Below are 23961 nucleotides of genomic sequence, written 5' to 3'. Positions count from 1 at the left end.
AAATAGATGCTTTGGGCTGGAGAGATGGCTCAGAGGTTAAGAGCACTGACTGCTCATCTAGAGGTCCTCAGTTTGATTCCTAGCAACCACATGGTGGCTCACAACCATCTGAAACGTGATCTTGGGGCAAACTTCTGGCATACAGGCATATATTCAGTCAAGTGCATTAGATTAAGCAGCAGCAGCTCAGCCTCATTCTGTCTTTAAGGCTTTACAGCATTTACTCCAGAAGCTTTAGAACACCTTCCTGCTACTTCAGTTCACATTATTCAGAGGTTGCCATGTAAAGGATTACTAAAAACATGGATGAGCATATTACATGATAATTTGAGGCTATAAAGGTAACTCCCAAATGACTCGCAATGCCACCTTTATAGTCCGGGCGTTGATGGAATAACTACAGTCATTACAAAACTCTTCTGTGCTCTAACTACCAACTGTCACACTCTCATCTTGCTGAACAAGTTAACAGTTTTAGCAGTGTTTCAGGGCTAGAGCAATGGTTCGGTGGTTGAGAGCACTGTCTGCTCTTCCAGAGAACTCAGGTTGGTTCCCAGCACTCACACAGTGGGGCTCATAACCTGTTGTAACTCCAGTTTCAGCAGATCTGACACCCTCTTCTACCCTCCGTGGTATTGGGTTCACAACTGGTGCACAGACATTCAGGCAAAACACGTATGCACATAATTTTAAAAAATGTTATAGGATTGAATAATGAAATCAAAATATATTTTCAGACATCTGAGAGGGTCTCGCTCAAGACATTAAAAAAAAAGTGGTTCTTCTGCTTGCTTCTAAAAAAAAATCTCAATGCCACACAAGTGAGTATTCCATATATTATTATACATGAGCATACTTTACATGTTAAGCCATATTTTCCTTTTATAGGTTTTACATGTATTTGAGCTGTTTCCAAATGGAACAACAGTATAGTTTGGTTTATATAAAGCACTACTTATTTAACCATTATACCGTGGACTTAGTCAAGCTATTTTAAAACACAGCTATCCTTTAGAGCATTTAAAAAGATACAGTTGTTCTTGATGTACATACAGTCGTTCAGGTACACTATATGTAATAAATCCCAAGTTCAATTCTATTATGATTTGAATCTGCAATGTTCCCCAAAGGCACATAGCAGCTGGTCTCTAACTGTTGGCCTTGATGGCCTGAAGTCCTCTGTCAGCATGGCTAGCATAATTCAGTCCTCCCTTAAGTTGCATGTATCAGGAATGCTGTTACAGCAACCAGAAAATTAATGGGTTCAGAAGAGAGAGATCCAGGGTTCTCGCGTATGATAAACCTAACCATTTAGTTCACAGCCCTTAGGAACTGCTTTGTGGAAGACATTGTAGCAAACACAGAAAAACCCTAGCGCGCCATAAGCAAGGGGTGCTGTCAGAACACGGGCCGTAAAGACTGTTGATGAGGTTGCAGGCGGCAGCAAAGACTGCTGAACGTTGACTGGAGGCCACTCAGGTTATATTCTGACCATGTTCTCCCCTCTCCTGGAAATAGGAATGAAACTGAACTCTAAAGCAATTACCTTGTTTACCTGACAGGGTGACTTTCATGACAGCCTAGCATGCAGCCTGTGGCATGAGTGTTATTGGCTGCTTTTAGTGAGATTTATTATGAGTATGCAAAGCAAAAAGAGCAAAAGAATATGTGTCCTGGAAAGGAAAGGGTGCCATAACCCTCCTGATTCCATGTGGAGGGACTGGTATGGTTTAAGAAGTGCCCATCTCAACTTACAACAGGCTAGAGAAGCAACCACACAGTTAAGAAGTATAGTTAGTTTATCCTAGTTATAAATTGAGGGGGAAATCAAAGAGTTTAGTAAGACACAGCAAATAGGCATGCATAGTAAATGACTGCTCATAAACAGTAGGTAATCAAAGTATTTTATTTCAATCTATTATTTCAGGTACCAAAGAGATACAGGAATACATGGACTATCTCCAAGTGAAACACTGGGAGTAATTTGATGCACACCTCCCAGAAGACACTTTGTTGACCTTAGAGATATACATATAACGTCCCTCAGAAGCAACCTCTACACTCCAGACCACTTAACCTTATCCTGAAAAGCACCCTTGCTCTCAGTGTCTGTGCTTAACAATTCTGTTTTTTTTTTGTTTTTATTTAATTTATTTTTATTTTATGTGCACTGGTATTTTGCCTGCATGTCTGTGTGAAAGTGTCAGATCTTGGAGTCGCAGACAGTTGTAAGCTGCCATGTGGGTGTTGGGAATTGAACTCAGGACCTCTGGAAGAACAGTTAGTCCTCTTAGCAGCTGAGCCATCTCTCCAGCCCACAATTTTGGTTTTTCTACTTACCAGTCACCAGTCCCTTTGTCATATTCCGGTCATGGAGCTGGAACCTAATGTTCTCACCCATCCCAAGAAGCCATGTATGCCACATTTAGCTCAGTATGGCTTACCCGTCTCAAATCTCCCCACTGTGGAGCTCACAGGAAGCAAGGCAGTTAACCATCTATTATCCAAAATGTGCTCAGAAGGCCAGCGTCTAAACCACAGATGTAAACACTGACCTATTTTCATCTCATTGACGGTTCTTTGTCCTACAGGACATCTCCCAATTAATGATACAGTCAGAGAAATAACCATATTATTCATTCCTGGAACACTGGGCCCCATTTCCACTCCAGATTTTCTATTTCTAGAGACTATTGAACCCTGATAATTCAGTGCTAGTAATAATAATTTATCAACTGGCTCCCTAATCTCAGGTATCACCAGCCTGTTCCATTCATATACCGTTCTTGTCAACTGGTTCTCAGACATGAACATGAGTCAGAAGTAACCACGGTCTCATTTAAACATAGATGCTGGGTCACAAGTCTCCTCTCTTACTCTGTATCAGGAGCTGCTGAGGACTGGTTTTCTGTGTACAGGGTGATATGATAAAGTAGAAATGGGGACCACATTATAAACTAGTTACCTAGGTGTGCCAGCAAATATCCACAATGACATGCAACGAGACGTAGAATAATCTAGATCACTCCACAGAAGAAACAAACTGTAGGTGGTTCTTGGAGAAAGGGTGAGATTTAAACAGTAAGAAATAGGGGTAAGAGGTTCTGATCCTCTGCCTTCAGAAATGGAAAGAAATGGTTAAATGCATTCACTGAGAGAAAAGGCATCTGGAAGCCAACATGAGAAAAAAACATGCATAGCTCTGAGAAGTACCAAGCCCCGGCAGAAGAAGATGCTGCTGTGTATGGTTTGCAAGTGAGAATGAAACATTCTATGAACGCTAAAATGTCATCGCCCTCTTCAATATGTGCTGTGCTCTACCATGTGCCACAGTGTTCGAAGACTCCATATTCCAGGGGAATAGTGACAAAAGCAATCCATCTTTGCTGCCAGGGGGGCAAATACAAAGGACAATGCTTCTGATAACTCTGCTCTGAGATGCATGGACAGGCAACACAGGGAGGCGTGGTGCTGCAAGGCTGCAAATTCTGAGTCACACACATAGCACGCTGAGAGGAGAGTCTAATGCAGACGCAGTGAGCCATGCAGATAACATGCTAGAAGTTTTCTAGTAAGAAGGAGCAATACAAAGGTTGCCATGGTGCCTGGCTTGGGAAAGGACAAGAGAGGCAAATACGTGGCCAGGAGAGAACAAGCAAGAGAAGATGTGGCACACACAAACCTCGGAACTGCTCGTGACCTACAGAGGGCCTCACAGGTCACTGCAGATTTTAATCTTGACATTGGATACCATTAGAAGTTTGAGGACAGGGATAAAATACAAGGCCAAGATTAGTATCTGCTATTAGCAACAACATTTACCTAATATTCATTAAATCCAATTACTAAACGGTCTATTTTTACATCAAATATGCTCTAAATAAAACATATTTGAAGTGACAGGATCCCAGATTTGGGCCCAGATAAAATGTTTAGTGCGACACAATATGGCTTTCTCAGTCATTATGGCTAATGATTATCAGGATGGCATGGCTTCGCTGAAAGAATGAAGGACAAATTCAGGCACTGCAGGCTAGTGGGGTGGGGGTGAGGGTGGGGGTGGAGCTACAACTCCCTAAACTAAAGAGCATGACTGGAACCAAGGAGTAGCACTGACGAATGTGAAAAGCAACTGATCTGGGTGTGTCTTGAATAATTCAACAAGTTAACTGATATATTAAATCGACTCTGTGTGGAAGGGATGGAAGAAGGAATTCCAAATTATTTAAGATGATTTTGTTCTGAAAATGGCAAGAAAATGTAAAAGTACTTACAATGACAGTGTAGATCCTACGAATGTGACAGTAAGCTGTTAACTTTTCTTGTGTTGATACTTGCTTGTTCCCAGGAGAATCTCAGACACAAACTAGCAAGAAACCCCAATGAGCTCCTGTGGGTTTTACTGCAGGGATGAAGGCAGCAGTGACTGAGCTCACCTCAACACCAAACGCTTTTCATACTGCCCACTGCCCATACAGCAGACTGAGCTATTGGTGTGCAGAGACTTTTCCTCATTTTAAACTAGAGTAAAATAAACAAGCCACAGGTACACTATGTAAATTCACCACGTTAAGTCATTACTGAGACGGTCTTGAATATATCCACTGAAGCTCACTGGTGAGGAATATCCTGGAGGCAGAGAACACAGAGGAGGAGAGGATGGGTGAAGGGTTAGTCTAGTCTAACTAGCTCTCCTTTCCCTAGTCCCTCCATTCTTTTCCTGTCTTCTGTGTAGAAATATCCGTTTACTTTCTTGCTATGATACATTAGAAATAAATGGCAGGCCACGTGGTTGTTCAAATGCTAAGATGACTTAAGCAAGGCATTGATTAGTCATAAAGACGACACACATTTAAAGCAGACGTTCACACAATAGCTCTATGAATGCAATCTAAGATCTGCGTATAAATCCTTTTACGCAGGGCCATATGCCTCCCTGAGCACTGGCTAGGCTGTGCAGTATCAGACAATCAGAAGTTAAGGTAGAACATTTTTGGAGGAGAAAATGAAGATCAGTCACATCCCATGTGGCCAGCTTCTAATAGGAATCCTGAGACTTGTGAGCTCTGCAAACATCTCTTACAGTACAGGGTCACCCTGCCCACTGCTGTAAAGCTATTACTCAGCCTTGTCTAACTTCTACAGCCAAGAAGCCCTGTTATCTCCGGGTATTTCCTCAGAATCAGTGACCTCTCCCAGTGAGCCTTGCATATCATTAAGTCGAAGATTTCTCCAACAGGAAACACAATGATTTCATTTAGTGCTAAATAAAACAATACCTATAAAACTATGCTGAGTACGTGCACACGCATTTGTGTGTGTGTGTGTGTGTTTACGTGTGCACACATGTGCATCTGTGTGTGTTTCAAGTAAAAACGTTTCTCAAATTCACAAACTATTCTGCATTTTCTGTTACAACACATTCTCATAATTAGAAAAGGCATATGAAAAAATGACTTCTCCGTGATTTCTAACTGCATATGAGAAGATGGACTAATTTTCACAGGCTTTCAACTTTAATCTCACTTTCCCTACTTTGCTTTTGTTTTTCTGATGTTGGGAATTGAACTCAGGACTTGGCATGCAGGAGGCAAGTGTGCTACCACTGAGCTACGTTCCTGGCCCTGGGTCTTTAACTTCTTAGTTCCCAGAAGGGTCAGGGTATCTTGTGTCACCAGACAGCATGCATCTTCAGTCTTCACTAGCTATCCCTGCGTGATTTTAAAAATGTATTTTATACTGAGACGCGGAAAGCTCATTTGCTCATTCTGTACATATTCCTTAATCACAAGTAATGCAGATCATCTCTGGATTTTAAGCTATGACCAGACAATACTGTTAAACGATCGGTAGCCCATGTTTTCACCAATACTAAACTGATTACCAACAGGCACAGGATTTATCTCAAAACTTGCACAAACTGCATACACCTTCTCTGAGGGCATCTGGAAAAGTGAATGTCAGCCCAGGAGGTTATATTGTTGAAAAGAAAGCCAGACTGCCCTACACACTTCCCAAACGCAGCAGTGAAACATCTCAAGTTTCCATGGCATCTTGTAGAAGGTTAACCATGGTTTGATGACTATTAGAATGGCATGGAAAAAATCCCAGACCTCTTCTGAAGAAACTCACACAAACATTTTATCTAGAGATTCCCTTGCCAAGGGAAAGTAAGTAATTACTGAAGAAAAGTGAACGCTCCACCCACACAGTACAGCTGCTCCGTTCTCCTTTGGGACATGACTTTGAAGCCTTCATGCTGTTCGAATGCCTAAAGAATGTTTTAAACACTAGAGTAGATCCTAGAGGAACTACTATAGAATCTAACAGAGGAACTAAGAGAATCTTTTATTTCCTTTTCCTTTACGGCCAGACGAAAACCTCATATATAGCAAGAGAGTACCAGAGTAGCAGGACACTTGGAAATTTTAAGGAATAGGAGCTTTCATTCTTGAGGCCAGTCTGGCTCCTAAATCACAGCCTTAAACTAACTCCAGGCTCCACTCTGCCCTAAGGTCCAACAGATTACCGTTACGTGTCTCATTTTCAACGGTTACCATCGTCCCCTGTGGAACAGGCACCAGCTCATCGAGAGATGCCACAGGAAGCCAGAGAAACAATACAATGTACAAGAACATAAAGTAATGACTGGCAAGCTCTCAGTGCAAAGAAATATCCCCGCAGATCTACTTTGAAGACAGGTTCCTGACTCCACATAACTCAGGGAATAGTGAAGACAACACAGGGTAGGTTTTGCCCCCAAACAAAGGTTTCGTGCTAACTGTGATAAATGTGCAAAGAATCCTTTTTGTAAAACAACTATAGTGAGGTGAGAGACTTTTAAAGGAAAAAGTTGTACTAAACAAGGTGGTTAGGGAATAGTTCTAAGAAATTTATACCAACAGTGAAACCTAAAGGAAAGAAAAGACTTTACCAGGGGAAGAAAGACAGTTGCAGGGAAACCTCCTTAAACCAGTAATAAGTAAATGTTCCAGGACCAGACTTCCTTTGTGATCCCTATTCTCAGAGAGTTGGAGGACTGATAATAACTCTCCTTACTGTATCACTGGTCAAATGCTGATGTAAGAAAAATAACTGTGTCTGTCTGTCTGCCTGTCTGTCTTTCTGACAGTGCATGTGTGTGCGTGTGTGGAGGCCAAAAGTCATTAGTGCAAGGGTCTGTCCTCTTCATTTATGGAGACAGGGTCTCTTGGAGAACCTGGAACTGTGGGACTGGCTGTTTGAGCAAGGCTGGCTAGCCAGCCAGCAAGCCAATGGGATCCTCCTGTCTCTGCTTGCCAGAGATGGAGTTACAGATGTGCAATACATCTGGCTTTTATGTGGATGCCGAGATATCTGATTTCAGGTTTTCAAGCTTAAGTAGTAAGCTATCTCCCAGCCCACAATTCTTTTGCTTTTAAATTTTTATTTTTTTTTCTATTTTACAGATGTGTACTTTGCCTGCATATATGTAAGTACACCACATGCTTGCCTATGCTCAAGGGAAAGGTTTAATCCTCTCCGAATAGAAGTAACAGATGGTTGTGATCCACCATGGGGGCACTGGAAATCAATCCAGAGTCCTCTGTAAGAGGAATTACTGTTCTCCTAACTACTGCTCTATCACTCCAGTCGTTCAGAAAAATTTTTAAATAAAAATGATCAAGAAAATGAATATACTTTAACAGAACTACTACTGTTACTATTTAATGCACAGCATTTAAAAATTCTTTTAAAGATTTGTTTTTATTTCTAACTGGAGAGAGGGTATGTGTGAGCGCAGATGCACGTAGAGTCAAGGCATTGGCTATCCCTAGAATTGGAGATACAGGCAGCTGTAGGTGGTTTCTTGTGGGAGTTGAACTCCGGACTTCTACAGGAGCAATATGTACTCATAACTACTGAGCCATCACTCTGGCCATGACGTGGCTCTTTGCACTGATTTCTGTCACCAAGGAAAATACTTTCTGAATCATTAGAAATAACACAACAGCCACTATCAACAATCACCACGAAGAGATCCAGGATCCCCTCAGGGATTAAGTTAGCTGAGGTGGAAATTGATTAGGTAAACTGTACGTGGCCCATTCCCTGGACTGGGATCCTGTACTACACAGAAAGGCAGGAAGAGAGCTGAGCTCAAGAATGTATCATTCTTTGCTTCCTGACTGTGGACACAATGGCCCAGGTCCCTCACACTGTTGCCACTGTGACATCCCCAACATGGGAACTGTAACTGGAAACGATGCTTTCTCTCCTTTACAGATGTTTAAGAGCACTTTATCACAGCCACCGAGGGGCAACCTGGGAAGAAAAATAGTTTTTCCTTTTTTTTCACTAAATAGAAAATTATGTAATGCAATCAATCCCCTTTTCTATTAGCAAACTACCTAGTGCCAAATTTACTGTCCAGTGCATTAATCCATTCTCCAGTGATGCCTCTCAATACTATTTTTTCCTCTTCTTCTCTCTACCTTTTCAGTCTCTTTTCCAGTTATTTCTCCCTTCACCCATTACTGAAAGCTAAGCCCTAGCACACCATTAAATATTAACATCAATTCTAAATATCCTTTTTAAATTGCATAAGCTGCATATTTAGCAGAAAAGATCACCAGGCACTGCAAAGCAGCCCAGAAGAACTTAAGGGACAATGTGATATGAGGAAAGCACTTTTAGGGAACATAAATGCCCCTGGACTTCCCGTAAACAAACTAAGCCACACAAAGCAGCGCCTGTCTTTAAACAAAATTTAATGTGTGATTCATAACAAATAAAAAGAGAAATTAAAAGTAAACTGTCTGGTTACTGTTCTGCAATACAGTATGAGGGGGCAGCAGATTCGGTCAGTGCATGCTAATCTTGATCAAATCAGATATGATTATCCCTTTGAACAGCTCTCTGCTGACTCAGGGAAAGATGAGCAAGGATCGTAGAGCCCTGGAGCCAGACTCCCTGGCCTATTTCCATTTCCCTTGCTGTAACTGTCGGAGCTTCCAGGGAGTGTAATTCCTCAGTTTTATCACCAAAGTTCGGAGAATGCTGTGTCCAAAACTCATGGGCTCACTGACCAGCAGCCACTGTTCCAGATCTTCCTGGAGTTTCCCACTCCAAGTTCCTCTGCAGAACCCCTGTTTCAGCAGTCGGTCCTTTTCAGCCAGCCCCGGCACACCACCAAATTAAGCCCTTGGATAACTTCACAGGGACAGACAGACTATACACTTTAATGAGTGATTACTGACAGTAAAACGGTCACCAAAAGTTTTCAGAAAGCTCTAGTTTACCCCACATCAGAATGTGAGAGCAGGCATGGTCCATTTTTGCTCTGTGAAGATTAGAGCAAATTTAATCATTTAACTGCAAGGCATGTAGAAAATGTAGAGATATCTTCTACCCTATGTTCCCCTCTCTTGTGCATGTGCAATGTGTCTGCAAATTCTATCAGAGTAATGTGGCCCAGCCTCTCCTTGCCACCTGTCCCATGCATGGCACCATCATCTCCTCCCCTTGTCGCATGTTCTAAATGACCTCGCAGCAATTACTCCAGACCTAGTCAAACTGTTCTTTACACTGTCATCAGAGGAGGGGGCCTGCAAAACTTCTTTCACCTCAAAAGATCTCAGCAGTTTCTCTCGTTTTTCTGTACAGAGCAGGTTCTTTGATACAGTGTTCCCTGTGGAGAACCAAGGGCTTACAACAACAGAAATATGGAACGAAGCCCTGAAGAGACCTGAAGTGTGTTTTACAACCCGTCATTCTTACACTGGATCACCAACACACACACACACACACAGAGAGAGAGAGAGAGAGAGAGAGAGAGAGAGAGAGAGAGAGAGAGAGAGAGAGAAGTTCTTTCTTTTTGTTATTGACATTTACTGATAGAATTCTTTATTGTGCTCCTTCCACTCAAGCAGATTGTATATTCCAGTACCATGGTAAGACATCTCACAGGAAAAACAAATCGGAAAAAAAAAAAAAGAAAAAAAGAAAAACCTCCTATTCTGCTAAGTAGAGAGTGAAAAAAAATCACTACGAATTGAAGAAATCAATCAGTAGCAGTATTGGAAAAGCTGCCACGATTCAATAGAAACGTAATAGAAACGTGAGGGACAAGACGACAAGCCACACAGCTTTCTGCTTATTCACTTTGATACATGACACAAGAAAAAGTCCATACCCCGTGACACACTTTTCCTTTTACAAATCACATGCAAATAAGTATAAATGGGTCCAAAGTGTATTTTCAATAATACTATTAGAAAATAATTTGTTAGTGCATCATACTAAATGGTGCATTTGTTCAACAGTGAGTAATACCTAGGGAGTCTCAAGCAAGCCCTCCACAGACACCAAAATATTACCACTATAAAACCGAGCCCCAGAAGCAAAAGCACCGCGGGGAAAGACAGAACAGTGTTTTGAAGAGGGGCAGATTACAAAATTGTCTTTACATGCCTGTTGACAGCATGTACTGGATTTTGTGATGACAACACATGAAGGTACATCAACTTAAAAAAAAATCACACTATCTTGCTTACTACTTCATAGTGGGATCGCAGACAAATTTAATTTGCTAGTGACTGTATGTTAAGTCCCAGAAACCCATTTCACAGCACGATTTTAAATAATGACACGGTTTTTATATCAGTCGCTCTGCACTGGTCCTATTGGTGCATTGACGCTTCTTAGGGAGCATTTTAGGACGCGCTGCACATGAAGTCTCTCTAGTTGCTACTTACTAAAGGTCTGTAGAACGGACACAGTAAAAAGATTAAGCAACAATCGAAAATCAACACTGTTTTTCTACACTAGCCAATGAAGAACTCCAGTGAGAATATAGTAAAATATTCTTTCTCTACGAAGGCTTCCACTTCTAATAAGATAGCTTTTAGAGAACAGATAAAATGCCATCAATAATTGTTTCCTGGATGCACTAACAGAGGACTTAAAATTGCTAAATGGGATTTTAAAAGTCAAAGGGCCTGGAATTATGACCCAAAGTAGGCAGAGGTAAAAGGAAGTTTGCTGACAAGCAAGAAGCCACCGGTGAGTACTGGCCAGGGAGCCCAGACAGGCTTGGAACCCTCAGAAGCACAGGAAGCGGGCCGTGTAACCAGAGGGGGCTGAGACGGTGACTCGTCCTTCAAACTCGGCAGATCTGACAATCAGGACAGGCAATTCTTCCTCGGAGGTCATGCTGTAGGACACCCCACCCACTCATCCACCCACCAGTGTTCATCCACGGGAATCCAGCAGCACCAACTACTCACCACAGAGCCCTTACACACATTATCACTTATCCGCTGAGAGAACATCTGCTCAGGAGACGCGGGACTTGAGAGGGGCAGGAGAAGGATGCGGAAGAGTTGTGGTTGTGTCCCTCAGAGACCAGCAGCGCCCAGTGCCCAAATACAAGGCATCAAAGGGAAGGAGCAGAAGAGCCATGCACCCCACCCCCACCCCCGTTCCCCTGCAGCCCCTTCTGTGAGGAAGGCAGCTCCGGAGTATTTCTGCCTATGTCTGTCCCTCACTCCCTTCTCTCCCTTACCTTCTCCCCCTCTCTCTCTTCCTTCTCTCTCCCCACCAAAAGAAAAAAAAAATAAAGACTACAGGTAAAATTCCCTGATCTGAAAACCCAACACTGTTTGACCTTTCTGAAATCCCATAAACAGAAGAGATTTGACTCTGCGTCCTGGCATAAGCCGGAGACAGCTGCAAGGGTGTTTAGAAACAGAGATTAATGCATCTGATCACACATGCTTCCCGGCGAAAGGATTTCTGAGATCCAGCAGCTGAGATGAATTCAGACCACCGTAGCTTCACGTTGTGTATTTAAAGGCCTTAGCTGCCCGAGACACTGACAGCTACTGAAGACGAGTAAAGCCGACGCCAAGGGAGTAACGGTGCACACAGCAGAGCTGAGCACCGGGCCTAATCAAACCTGTACAACTCCGGAGGAGACAAGTGAATCGTAGGTTTGTGATCATAAATCCCAAGGACATCTGGGCTTAAAGGGTAAAAAGGAGGAAAAAATCATATATAAGAAGAATGACAAAAAATTTAAGTTTTGAAACTAAGTAATCAGCATCATCAAAAAGATGACATGTGAACTGTTAAATTTATCTTTAATTTCTTTTGAGTTCTTCTGAACTTGCTGCCTCTGAAGCTTAGCTTGTTAAAACCTGCTGAGGCCCTCTCTATCTTCCAGTATGGAAAGGTAAGAATAATCCCACGACTTTTAGGTGCCACCCTAGAAAAATGGTAACTAGAATTACATTTCTTAAAGTGGTACAAAAGTAACAGCACAAACTGGGCAAGTTCCATTGGCAGGCGAGCCTCTTCTACAGGTACTGTCATAGTCAATGTGCAAATGATTGCCGAGGAAGCAGCATTACCGGTAGGGAACTAAGAGAGTTCAGGGAGGTTAAGGAGCTTGTGCAGAAGATAATCTGCTCACGTGTGACACCTTATGGGTCTTGAAAGGTTTATCCTCTTAACTACTGCCCTACACTGTTTCCACGCTGTTTATCTTTCGGGTACTATGTAAGCAGTTGGTAAGCCCTTGGCTTTCAAATACATCATGCATCCCAGCATCAGAAGCGACAGCATGAGGACTTTACATTCACAGTTAGGGTTCTATCAGTATTTTATGGGGAGCCCTCACTGGCTATTTTCAGAAAGTGAGCACTCTTCTATCTTCCTTTTACATCCTCTTTGTATTTCAAAATAAATAAGTACCATGCTTAAAGTCATTGCAATGTTAAACAGGATGAAGCTGATATTAATACAGCTATTCAGGTCTTTCACAGCAGACATACACCTCAATTCATCAGAAGTACCAAGAGACATGTGAATCGTGTCCCTGTTTCACCAGCAAACACTCATGTAGAGTTGATATCTACCTTTCTCCATCTCTGCTAATCATGGAAGCAGCCAGCTGTGTGTGTGTGTGTGTGTGTGTGTGTGTGTGTGTGTGTGTGTGTGAGAGAGAGAGAGAGAGAGACAGAGACAGAGACAGAGACAGAGACAGAGAGAGAGTATGTGTAAGAGAGAGAGAGGGAAAGGGAGAAAGAGAGGGGGAGAGGGAATACTGTCAGGGTCCACTCACAAGAGACCACAAGCTAAATGCCATGGTCTAGCAAGAACGCCTGGAACAGTACATTCGTTATGGTCAATATAATATGCCACGGCATCAATTAGCAAAACCTAAAGTCCTACAGTGAAACTGACCAAACCGTATCTCTACTTTGCACAGAATTAAAGGTTCAGCTTATGATTATAAAACCCCATCAATGGATTCTGATAAATGTTTTTCTTAGTTGTTTTTCTTAGTTTTCCTTCTCACTTGGAAGTGATTTATCTGCCACTCTGCTTCCTGTCCCCTCTTCACATGTCTTCCAGGTTTCCCTACAACTCAAAGAGACTCTTCGATTCGTTCACACGTATGATTCTGACTACTGAGAAAAACCCATGTCTTCCACCTATGATGAATTGGCTTACTTTCATTTTCAGTGTTGGGGATTAATACAAGTCCTTGAACATGACAGTCAGGTATATCTCTCCTGAGAGACATAGCCAGAGTATGACAAATACATAGGTGAATGCCTGCAGCAAACCACTGAACTGAGAACGGGACCCCTGTTGAAGGAATCAGAGAAAGGACTGGAAGAGCTTGAAGGGGCTCGAGACCCCTTATGAACAACAATGCCAAGCAACCAGAGCTTCCAGGACTAAGCCACGACCTAAAGACTATACATGGACTGACCCTGGACTCTGACCTCATAGGTAGCAATGAATAGCCTAGTAAGAGCACCAGTGGAAGGGGAAGCCCTGGGTCCTGCTAAGACTGAACCTCCAGTGAACTAGATTGTTGGGGGGAGGGCGGCAATGGGGGGAGGATGGGGAGGGGAACACCCATATAGAGGGGGAAGGGGAGGGGCTAGGGTGATGTTTGCCTGGAAACCAGGAAAGGGAATAGCATTTGAAATGTAAATAAGAAATACCTAATTTAATAAAGACGAAAAAACAAAAACAAAACAAAACAAAACAAAACAAAAAAACCTCTAACACTGAGCTGCTCACACAGGCCCATCAGAATCCAAGCCGAGTTACAGGAAAGGAAACACACTGTTAGTGATGGCTCTTATCTTGAACATGTTTTAAAACATAAACTGCTTACTTGATCTCTCACACTTCAGCCAGCATCCCACCCTCATCTTCAGAAGCCACTCATCACAAGCCGTATAAATAAAAGCCTCAGTCAGGGAACTGAGCCATCAACTGACCTATATGGTGGGCTTAGCTATTTAGGACCTATCGCTGTGTCGGGGGGAAAATGCTTGTGCTTGAAGAGCATAAAAACATCAAATATGTAATACCTAGTAATAAACAGTTTAGTTAACTCACGGCTACGGAGATGGCTCAATAAAATGCCAGCCCCCAAACTTGAGGGCCAGAATTTGGTTACACAGCACCCATATTAAAAACTGAGTGGTTATGGGCCACTGATAATCCCAGTGCCTGAAAGAAGACAGGAAAATCCCACCGGCAAGCTGACTGGCTAAAATAGCCAAGCCCCGATTCAAGGACAGCTCTCAGTAAATAGAGTACAGAGGAACTAGGACTGAAAAGGTCCCCAGCTTCAATTCCTGTCCCTCGCGCACAGGCAGACATACATGTTCATGTGTACCCACACGTGCAAATGGGCATGTATAACTATGCACTAAAGCGTCTACCCACACACTAAAGCAGTTACCATTTTAATAAACCAGACATTTCTTTAATACATAATATACTGGGACGAATAAATGTTAATGTTTACTTGCTTACTCAACAAATCGTGGTTAATTCCTCAGTTCTCAAGGTGAATGCTTTTGCAACTTTATAGTAATAATATCAAAAGAGTAATTTTCGCTTTTTCAAAATTTACACTCTTTCCTTCTGATCATCCTGCTTGAACTTCTTCCCTAAATTTACCTAAAGTCATTTTGGAGAGCTGGGGGGTTAGCTCAGGGGTAGAGCACTTGCCTAACAAGAGCAAGTGTGGGAGGTGGGGTGCGGTCCTTTTGGAAACAATAGATAAAATTGTCCAAAAGAAGGAAAAGAAAAGAAAAAGGAAAGACAAAGCAATCCTCCAGGTATAGCGATAAGAATCCTACTCACTAGATAACATTCAAATGTGGATGTGCAAACACAAAGAACGAACTCTGCTGAGACAGCAGCCCAGCAAGACCTCAGGCAAGGCACTCCATTCCCAAGGCCTAAGGGTGAGCTCTGTCAAGCACACATGCACGTACACACTCCAGAACACACACACTCCAGAACTTTTGTCCTACAAAATGATTTCTATTGAACTTATGGTTCTAGCACAATAATGTCATCATATTTTAAAATTATGGGATAAATTAACTATTTCAGTAGCAAACTAAAGAGAGTACATTTCCAGGGTTATCGGCATCATCTTTGCTAATTTATAAATTTTAAATAGGAAGGAAACAGAATACAGTTCTTTTAAAAATGTTTACAGTATTTAAATGTACTGGATTATCTAATTCCTCTGAGAAGAAAAAAAATAGTTTCATAGCAACACTAGACTGTTTTTCTCCCTCTTATGAAACATGTGGACTATTTTAAAATGTAAATTTAACTCTAGTTATTGTTAGCATTGCCTTACATCTAAATCAAAAGCTCATTAAGAAAAAAAAAGCCACATCAAATTTCAGTCAAATCCCATGGGAGATACAATAACCAGGAGCAAACACAAACTTCAAAATACAAGACCACTGTGTATCTCTGTTCTCTTCAGTCGAATAAAAAAAAAATAGCAGTCTTCCCAAGGACTCGAAGGGGACAGGGTGGGGGCTGGCGGGGGCGCGCTTATACACTGCGAATCAGGTTTGCTGGTGTGGTGAGGGCTCAGCTTACAAAATGAAGGGATCTCAAGTCACCCTGCCTCCTGGCGCCAACCATCCTCCTGGCGCTTCACCCTAAAGGCTTTTTGATTTCTTCAACTTTACATATGAATCATTTTCTCTTATGATTCCTATAACTTCAGTGTACAAAAGAACTGAACCCGAGTTGATTTTGTTTATGTTACGACTTTTTCTTCTCCCCACATAAATCAGCAAAACAGAGACAAGACACTCAATAAACATTGGAGCCCTGCAATACTGTCATACCCAGAGTATTAAACAATGGGGAACGGTGGTGCTGTTAGCTACCAACAGAAACTCTTATTAGAGGAAAACAAAGTTTAGCTAATTAACTGCAGAATCACAAAAGCCTTAGCAAATTACTACTCAAAACCAAGAATTATAACAATAAAAAAAGAGTTCATTTACCAGCTCCACTGGGAGACCATGTATGCAACACAAAGTGGGCCTGCGGAGTTTTTTTAAAGGAACAAGAAGCTGGGTTTGAAGAGAAGGGAGTTATATATCTGGAAAGAGTTGGAAGGGGAGGTGAGTATGATCAAAACATGTACGGGCTTGAAACTCTCAAGTAACTAATAAAGGAAGGAATTACATAGGCAAAAGTTAAAAAGTAGACAAATAAAAACACAGAATCTCTCTCCTACTGAAGAAAAGGAATGCTAAATGCATAAGGTTGTGCTAACAAGTCACTGAGAGGCTACAAACAGAACCATCCACTACTCTTCCTACCTTCTCTTTTCTACCTTGGAAAGCATTTGTCTCTGTAAAATACTGTGCTGGAAAAGGCAAGGAGATAAAAGATTGCCAGATAAAAGTTGGGCATGGATTTTCGGAAACCAGTCCCACGCCAGGAGCATGGAGCTCTAAGGACGCCGAGTCGGAAAACACTGAGAACTCTGTCTGCTGCGTGGGTCTGGTCATTGCTTTGCTTTGGTGATTTTCCAGATTTGGGTTTGGTTTTGTTTTGCCCTTGGTTACCTAGTAAAGTCACTGTTTAAAAAATTCCAACCTTCTCTAAACTAAACTAAGAAGAAAAAGAGAACTGTCCTCTAGAAGTGGCCGGCAGGAATGAGTAGGGTCTGGATGAGCAGGGCACTCTGGTCACGGCCACAGTGCAGGCTGGCAGCCAGGAAATACCAGCTGGAGTGGGAGCCGAGACCTCCGGAGACGAGAGGTCTCAGATCTGGCTTGAGCAGGACTGGAAAAACCCAAACAACCATCCAGCCAGTCAGTCAGCCCTCAGCACAAGGTCTTGCAAGGCTTCCTGGGCGAGTGGTCATTTGGGTTTTGAAAGACATGATTTCAATTCTCCATTTGCAGAATTTTTGAAAACAAAATTGCAGCTGCTGTTTGCCATAACTAAAGAACCAAGAAGAAAAGTTTTCTCAATGCTCCAGGAACCTATTAGACACTGTTGATTACCAAAAATAGGAGGCACATCAGGTTGACCTGGGCCTGTCAGTCCAAGGAGACAGAGGGAGGAAGGCCAGCAGTTTAAAACCAGCCTGGGCTATATTAACTGAGATGAGGCCTTAAAGGGGGAAAAGTACCTAAAGGGGCTGGATTCCCCCTGTGCAAGAGATATTAGATATTAAGTAATTAGCACCCTAAGGCCCCATATAAACCTTGGCTCTAAGCTATCCTAACCAAAGGCAACACCAAAAATGTGCCTTGGGCTCTAGAGGAAAGGAGGATGGCTTCTGGGTGTGTCTTCTACCAAGGAGGGAAGCTGCAGTAATAGGAACTCAGTGACTGCCTGAATCCACACAGCTCTTCTCATATTGCTAGGCCTGCAGAACGGTCAACCATGGTGCACTGTTCAGTTACGGGGAAGAACAGCACCAAGGAGGAACAATTTTCAGGCAGCATGAACAGGACAGGACACTGGGATGAAAGGGAAGCTTCACCCAGCCCAGAAAGAACATAGTTCTTTAAGGAGGGGGAAAGTGAAATGGACCCAAACTCAGCTGACATTACCCAGTTAGACTTAGAGAAATTCTTTCTTTTCACTTCTGGCTGAGAGGTTTAAAGGGTCCCGGGGCATCCCTGGATAAAGGTCATCGGTGCAGCAGTGACCAAGGTTGGATGTCACGAGCCAGTTTTGTCTGACACAACCCCTCCGTGGCCCAAGTTATCTGTAAATGCCAGGTCCTAAGGAGAGGGATCAGCTTTCATGAGAGCTGTGAGAGACCAGTGGAAGTTGAGGCTTCGTCTGTGGGGGTTCAAGAAGCAGTATGTCAGTCTGTCAGCCCTTCCTGGCAGTTCCACAGAGGGGATACCTAAACAAGGTAGAGATAGCCCATCCTGAGAGGGTGTGACCTAGAAGATACCTGATATCTTTTCTGTGTATCTGAGCGTCTGAGGCAGTGACCATCAGAGCTTAAGAACTGTTTATGCTGAGGTGGATATAATGGCTCACAGCCACCACCGTGGCCAGCCCTAGAAAGGCAGAGGCAGGAAGAATCCAAGTATGAAGCCAGGCTGAGCAACACAGTCAGACCCTCCTCTTCAAAACACAAAAACGTGTATTTGAAAGCCTCCTTTTTTCATGCAGAAAGAAATCTTCACCTGTCTGCATGGAATATAACCGCACTCCTGGAATCTAATGAAAAGCCTCTCTCGCTTTGCTTTGGGAAGAAACCTTAAACCTGGAGAGCAAATGGAGGACTTCCTCAGCAACATCTGACTCTGCAGCCCTGCAGCAAAAAAAACCTGGGAAAGGTTAAAACAGCATAATGAATGGATGTCGGGTGCATCTAACAATAAGATAAATAATACTAAAATCAACACATATCTAACAAACGAGATGTCATTTTAACTTTCTCCTACTTAAATTCACCCTGGTTTGACCGAAACACCTCCTGACAAGCCCTCAAAAGCCCCACATATTAGCACGGGTCCACTAAAATCAGCCCAGGGGCCACTCAGTGCTAAGTGTGCTCTGTGGGTTGCATCAACGTTTGAAGTGTGGTGGTTTGTTTGTTTTTGTTTGTCTTCATCTCTGGTGAAGTCTCTAAGTACAGTGGTCCTTCAGGAACAGAAATCCACCGGCAGAAGGGAAGGCTCCTTCAAGGCCAGGGTCTCCCTGTCTCGGCAAGGTGTGGAACATTCCTGTCACTCAGAACCCTGCAGTCAAAGAGAACGATGGTGAAGGGAGAGAATTCTGTGTTGGCTGCTCTCGACTTGAGGAGCAAAGGCTGTCCGTGGTCTCCTTAGCAAAGTCCCGTTGGCTGCTCGGCATTCTGAACCTACCCAGACCAGATGTTAAACTAAAGTTCTGGTAGCAGAATAGAAATCGTACTCGAACCAAGAGAGTCACCACGGGTCCCTTTGCATATAACTGCACCGCCTTTAAGAAATCCAAGAAAATGTGTATGCTGGTAGGATGGCGAATGCAACATTCATTGCATTGAGAAAACTGCCGCACGTCATAACTCAGAGATGTATAAATACTCTGGCTTAAACTATTTTTTTTAAAATAGGATATTCATGTGTTATGGAAATGCTACGAAAACTTAATTTCCCCTCTATCAGAACATAAAAATAAAGGAAACCTAGCTTTTTGCATAAAACTACCTATCTAAAATCTAAGTTTGTATGTGAAGCTATTCTGAATGAAAAATATTAAAATGTACATGAAGCTACTATATTTTAAATTATAAACTGTTCTTTTTTTTTTACATAAACAGTAACTTATTTGAAGGTACACTTTAAAATGATGAAGCGTTTCGGATATAAAAGTATCATTGTGACCCAGTGAGTAGGGTAATAATTTAACAGCGCTCCACTGACTGTCAGCCACTGCTTAACAAACCAGGCTTTCAAGGCAGTGACACTGCCCATATTCTAAGACTCCGAGTAACTCCTTGGGGGCAACTGCAATGGTAATAGCTTTGGAAGTTACCCCTTTCCAGTGTGTTCACAGAGAGAAGAAAAGTAAAACACATACACAAAACCGCTCAAGTCACTTGAAAATGCACTGCCTTTCTCGATGCGGCCTGATTTACTGCTGCAGTTACAAGAGACTAAAATTTCTGATGTACAAATATACTAATTATTTCATACAAGGAATTAAGCCAAAACCTACCACCAAGTCCCTTGAATAAAGGTCTAGAATATAAATCTAAAGAAAAATGTGTCTTCTTTCCCATCTGGCCAAAATAAAGATACTTTGTTTTTAACTACATAAACAGTATTTACACCAAAGTATATATCTAGTTAGAGTCAAGTATCCGGTTTCAAAGATTGCAGAAATCTCCGGCAACATCTAAAATGAAAACCAGGCCTCTGGCATGCCCAGAGCCAGCTGCTACTGTCCCAACTGTGGCCCTTTCCAAGAGAGGAGCAAGCTACACGTGTTACAACTTCAGTAAGAATGTCATCTCCTATGACAAGGACCAACACAGGGCAAGACAGTAAACATTTTAAGGCTGTGTAGTCAATTCCATCTGTGGGGAACTCCTCAGCTCAGCCTGGGAGCACTAAAGGCCACCACAGAGAATGTGCTAGCCGTCACAATGTGACTACAGCCAACACAGCTTCGAGTCCATAAAGTTTTCACTTGCCCTGATATATTACTTTCCTTCTGATCTTCTCCATGTATCCGAAATTGTGGAGTCTGGTTGCTCAAAGGCCATCGAAAACACAAAGGTGGATCTGACCTTGTGGATCTGGCCTGTGGTTTTCATTCTGTCCCTGGCTGAGGGGCAAATTGGTGTTGCACATATACCACTATATCCAAAACCTATGAACAGCATGCTTTCCCCTTTCCCTGTCAATCATTCATCTCTCTAAGTCCCTGAAGCCCAGCTGCTATTTCTTTACTAAATACCCAAAAGTCCAACAGAACAAAACTGAGGGCAGGTAGGGCATGGAGAAACAGAAACAGTGCAGGAGAAGGGGTACAGGCTCCTTTTATTGTTCCCCAGTGTTCTTGTGGGAGGTACGAAATACCCCAAAATCCTAATTCTGGTCCTATAACTGATTGTGGCATACAAGCACCTGAAGAGAACAGCGAATGCACTATCTTTTATTAAGAGAAATCTGGGGTGGATACAAGCTATGGAGAAGAGCTGCTAACAGCAACTTGGAAATAAGGTCCCGGATGATAGGACATGCTTACAGTGCTCAGTCTCGGTACCAAGGGTCCCTGAGGCAGAAAGAACACTGGGCCAAGTTAACTGAAGGCCTGGAAGAGGCACTTCTAAGCTCACTGGCTGCATGCTGTTTTTCACAATTCTTAAAGGAGGCCTTAAGCCTTACAAAATAAATGGTGAATGAATCTTTTAGTGGTAAAGGGGCCAGATGTGCATTCTGAAGACCATAAAAAAAATGAGTAAAACCTCAAAGAGTCTAAGTCATTAACTTATAAACACAAAGCAAAACAGGTTTGAGCTGCATATACTGACCATATTAAGCTATAAAAGAAAGAAAAGCAAAAACAAAAGACAGCAAGTGGGAGAAGCTTCCAGGACTCAGACTGGGGAGAAATGCAGGAAAGGCAGAGTACAAAGAAGGAGACTCCCCCTTTCCCTCCCTGCAGCCTGTCTGGGGACTCACTGTCTCCCTCTCCACCCTGTAAATTACTAGTTTGCATCAGCAGATAGGGACAAGCCTTTTCTTCCTTCCTCGAACGCACCATAGCAAATTAAAGAGCTTATAAATGGATATCACTGAAAAATGCTAGTCTTAAGAGAAATGTCTGAAACCTTCTCTTTGCTCCAAACTTGGTTTTGGCCCAATGGAGTTCATACAATAGTCAAGGTACCTCTAAGAGCACACACTAGTCTGGATCCAGGTCTAGCATCCAGACTGCAGAGACTTGGCAGGAGTACCCTCTCCTTCTCTCATCTAGAAGGCATGAAGTACAAGAAGCATCAACGTAAGAACCTGACTGAAGACCTCAGCCTGGGGAAAGCTCCAAGAAAGAAAAATTTGATAAATGCTTCGAGGACAAATGGGGACAAATGACTTTAACTGAAGTCATTTTTACATTCTTTTTGAATCTGGACTACTGGGCGGCCAAAAGACATCCAGGACAGCACACAGCAGATCCTTCCGTTGCTGTAACAAGCAGGACATTCCCAACTGTTGAGCCCCCAGCCAGGAAATATATTAGAGAAGTACATTCACTGAAACAGTGGAAAATTGAGAGAAAAAAATGTTTTTTAAAAAACTAAGAATGGTAGTCCCAGCTATTCAGGAAGCTGAAGTAGGAGGAACACATGAGCCCGGAAGTTCCAGAAAACGCTCACAAATAAATGGAAGAACAGATAGCACTGTGATGTCCCATTGCGTCAAGGACACCTATTAATCTTGGGCAGTGTGATTCTCAAGTAGGTAAGAGGTCAAGGAAAAAGCAAGACTTACAATTTGGGTTATGACTCAAATTATCAATAGGGTCCATTTCCTTTCATGTAGGAGAGTGAGCATACACTGGTGGGGTTGGGGCTGCATGTGAAGGCATGAAGACAATCTCAGGAGTCACCCCTCAGGTACCAGCTACCTTTTGTTTGACACAGGATCTCTCATTAGCCAAGCAAAGGTTGCCAGGCTGGCTACCTTACTTAAGTGGCCAGTCAGCTCCAGGGCTCTGCCTAAGTCTCCCTACCATCTCACCATCAATGCATCTCATCATGCCACCTTTTAAGTATACCCTGGGGATCCAAAACTCAGATCCTCACACTTTTGGGACAAGTCCTTTACTAAATGAGCCATCTCCCGAGCTCTGACTATAGTTTTTACTGACCAGCAAGAACACATTGTCAAAGAATGGGGGTCACAGGTGATCTGCACTCTTCTTGAAGTTCTATTCATCTAGACAACTTAAAGAATTACTTCCATATTTATGTAGTAATTTCCAGTTATACTAATTTAGGAATAAAACTTAACCACAGCTGATAATAATTCTGACCAAATTACCAAACAATGCATCTATCAGCTCACCACAGAACATGTCAAACCATCTCTGTGTGTGTGTAACCAGAATGTCTACTACTCAGCTGGCTCCATTCATGCACACGGAAATTTCCAACACTTAGCTCATAACTGAACTCTGGGCCCACCTACCACAGAAACCACATCTCAGATATTAGCCATGGGTTTCATATGGAAAAAACTTTCAAATCTGAAATCCCCTGCCCTCAGCCATTACAATCCATTAAAAATTTAACATCCATTTCCACGAAATGTAAAAGTTTGCATTGGGAAGTTGATTTTTAACTACGAACAGAAAGGGAGCAGCCTGGCACGGATATCCTCTTTAAAAAGTGAGAGGTTGCATCGAGGTGGCATAAAATACACAGAAGCTGAAGCCCAACTCTGAAATTAGCAAGTCCTAGAGGTTTTTTTTACTTTACTAATAAAAGCTTGGTTTGGGGGTTTCAACAAAGACAGTTTTCAGAAAGAGTCTTTCTATTTTGTGTCTCTATTTGCATCTATCTGGGTCGTTTTCTAGTATTATGCTGAAAGAAATACCCTTGATATGTGATTAAAATGAGTTCAAACTCAGAATAATCGCACAGGTTCAGATTTCCCTGTGACTGGTAGAATAAAGGCACCCATTTCTGCAGCCAACAAAGGGAGCACTGTTCCCCAGAACCAGGTGCTTCTAAGCCCTTAATTTCCATGTATTGAGCCAAGCGAAAGACAAAAAAAAAAAAAAAAAAAAATGGCTACAAGGAGCATCTGGACTTGTGCCAAGTGTCACCTTCTGAATTGGAATCCCAAGGTGGTAGGTAATGTTTGCTCCTGGGTTTGGTTTCCAGCAGAAAAGGATCTAACTAGTTATTGAAGAATGCAAAATTATCGCATCCACCCACTCACTCACCACCAGAATACATCAAGTTATTTAAACACAAAGCTCAGTTCCAGGGCAGTTGAGCCCAGGGCCCAGAAGTGGAAACCGCCAAAGAACTCCCCTCAGCGTTAAAAGCGCTGCAAGTCCCTTTGAGACAAATAGGCGGCGGGGCTCTCCTCTGGCTGAACCCAGAAAGTTTTGTTCACACCAACTTGCCTCCAACTACTAGCTTTA

At 42.6% G+C, this 23961-nt stretch overlaps 1 protein-coding gene across 2 annotated transcripts in view; it reads right to left on the bottom strand.

The window, feature by feature from the left end:
- Positions 1 to 23961, bottom strand: part of Plod2 (procollagen lysine, 2-oxoglutarate 5-dioxygenase 2) — a 70018-nt gene that overhangs the window by 45481 nt on the left and 576 nt on the right.

Source organism: Rattus norvegicus, chromosome 8, assembly GCF_021556685.1.
Source record: "Rattus norvegicus strain SHRSP/BbbUtx chromosome 8, alternate assembly SHRSP_T2T, whole genome shotgun sequence".
NCBI classification, from domain to species: Eukaryota; Metazoa; Chordata; class Mammalia; order Rodentia; family Muridae; genus Rattus; species Rattus norvegicus.
This window is presented reverse-complemented; position numbering and strand designations above follow the sequence as displayed.